This window comes from Pituophis catenifer, unplaced genomic scaffold, assembly GCF_029215685.1.
Source record: "Pituophis catenifer annectens isolate HBS135680 unplaced genomic scaffold, rPitCat1.0.hap2 SCAF_2, whole genome shotgun sequence".
NCBI lineage: Eukaryota > Metazoa > Chordata > Lepidosauria > Squamata > Colubridae > Pituophis > Pituophis catenifer.
Genome location: NW_027256882.1, coordinates 230,079,580 through 230,082,306, shown reverse-complemented (window position 1 = coordinate 230,082,306; position 2,727 = coordinate 230,079,580).

Sequence of the window (2,727 nt, the reverse complement as noted above, 5' to 3'; positions counted from 1 at the left end):
ACCGTCTTTTCCACACAAACTTCCCTCACGTGGCCCCATCAGCGAGCTCTCTTATTGGCCCACAGCTCAAGCAGCGGTAGTTGTCAACGTCGCCCCTCTTTCCATATTGCTAACGTTTTCTCTGTTTGGGCGTTTATTAGTTATAGGATTTTCGGGCAACGCGGAGCATTGAGGATACCCGGAAAGATGGGAAAAGATTGCCGCGCTCACCCACGTCTGCTAGCACCCTAGTCCTAACCCGCCGTTCTTCTTAACGCTGAGCAATCCTACTCTTCCGTGAAACACGCCCCCCCCCCCCTTAAAAGGCCTTTGCGTGGCCTTCCTCAGGCTGCACAGTACTTCGCGCGCAGGCGCAGTTTCCTGTTTTCGTTCTCACAAAGAGAAGGGAACCTTTTCCCGTTCAGGGGTCGATTCCTCTTTTCTCCTTTCCAGAGGGCGTTTCTCCCGGGACTGTTATTTAGCCCTCTTTTTTTTTTTTTTTATGACTTGAGGAAAAGCATAACGCTTTTCTCCTTCGCCAGGATTTCTCGACCTGAAGAATAGTTTTGAGTTGGCGGAGACTTGGGCGTGGAGGAGTCTCCCCCAACGCAAACTATTGAAACGGCTAGCAGGATTTGGTCGCGCGAGAGAATGGAGATGACACGAGTGGGGGGGGGGAGGGAGACCTCCAGAAAAGTTGTAATAACCTCGAAGAGCGGCCGGGTACCGCCTTGGTGAAGACAGGAGCCCGGGGGGACCGTCTAACGGGGCAGTTGACTCTAGAAAGAAGCGAGGTGACTTGTTTCGAACATTTGTGGGCGAAGGAGGTCCACCTGAGGAACCAAACGGTAGTTGAGGACAACCAGTGGGGTAATGGAGGTGGGTGGAGGCTGGTCCTGCTTTATCGGCCGCAAAGAGGGTGGCTGTTGGCAGTTTCGATGAAAGGGACGGAGTTGAAGCCGCCGGTGAGAGAAAGGGAGCCTCCCTTATCTTTCAATGTTGAAGAAAAGGGCTGGGAGACACTACAACGGGTAAGGAACTATGGCTCTTTTTATAACTTGTGGACCTCAGTTCCCAGAATTTCCGAGCCAGCCATGCTGGTTCAGGAATTCTGGGAGTTGAAGTCTGCAAGTCAAAAGGGCCATAGTTCCCCACCTCTGGTCAACAAGGAAGCGCTGGAGGGGGGGGGCAATGGGAAGTCGGAAGAGGAAGGTAGGAATTGGAGGGGGACCGTTTGGAGCGACTTGCCGACATGGTGGCACTGATGGAAGGATGGGGCCTTAGGCGGCAGATCAGAGTCAAAAGTCTTATTTTGAAAGCTTTGCAGGCAACTAATCTGGTCTACCATGTGGGCGATTTTCGTCCCTTCTTAAAAATGCTTTTGTACCAAAGCACTTAAAACATACCAAAGTTATTTTTATTTGTACCTTTCAGGTTCAACAGAATAGTGTGAAGGTGGAGCTCCTTGATAAGCTATAGAGCAGTGCTTCTCAACTATTGTTTCTTCTGTAGAGGAAGACTTGTTTCCTCAGTAGCAGTGTTTCAGCATCTTTAAGATATGTTCCCCATGCTGGCTAAGGAATTCTGGGAGCCGATGTCTGCACACCTTAAACGTTGCTGAGGTTGGGAAATGCTGCTGTAGAAGAAATGAGTCTTCCTAATGGGACCTAAGATCATAGAAGAACAGCAAGAGATGGCCCAGAAAATGCAGAAGGAATTTCAGGACTTTACAATAAAAACAAATCTGATTCCTATTACATATTTCTCTACCCACAAGGAGGAAAGGTCATATGCTACGTGATGCAAATGTGTAGCAGCTACACAATTGACAGTCAAAGAGCTAATAAAATTTAAATTCATGGCCCAGCTAGCCAACCAGGTATATTATATGATCAAATCTAATGGGACTAAGCACTGTAGAAAGTGATGGATTCCAGACCTTGGGCAGTGCAAATATATCAGCATGACCTCAATGTATTTTTGAAATAGAAGGAAACCCATCCAGTCAGGGTTAACCCAAGGACTGCAGTGAGTAAAGCACCAGCCAAGCCATGTGAAGTACCACCCAGCTTCCAACAAGTGCACATGCCTTTTGGCAAACTAGCTTCCAAATGCGTCAAATATGGAAAAGCATATACCCTAAGAAAGATTCCCAAAATGAAAGCCCAAATAAATGAGTTTGAATCTTAAAGTCATGGACCAGAGGAACTTCCTATTCCATACTACCAATGTGTTGAGTGAATGTGTTAATAAACAGCCACCTCACTGGGCATCTCTCCATCAATGACTAACATCCTTACCAGTACATAGAGTATAAATGCTGCTTGTCAAGACCCTAGTTAAAATCCATGGGAAATGGGAATTTGCAGTAATGGAGGATCATATCACTGCTGCGCCATTTGGAAAAATTATGGCAGAATGCACATGAGAGACCCTCCCACCACGAGAGGTTTAGAATCAATAAAGATGATACCTCTAATCCTGACCACAAGAGTCATTCAAATACTTTGGAAACCAGGGACATACCTACAAAAGAGAAATCTGGTTGAAGTTTCAGTTCCTTTTCAGAAGGCAACTACAGAACACACTGAGACATCTTTTGGCCAGGAAAATTGGGGAGAGGGAGACCCATGTCAAACAGAAGACTTTGTGCGAGTCACATGCCAGGAAACACATTTTTGAGCAGTTCAATGTAATTTACATCACCAGGAACCAGCTTGGGAAGCTCATGCTACAGTAAAAGCAGAT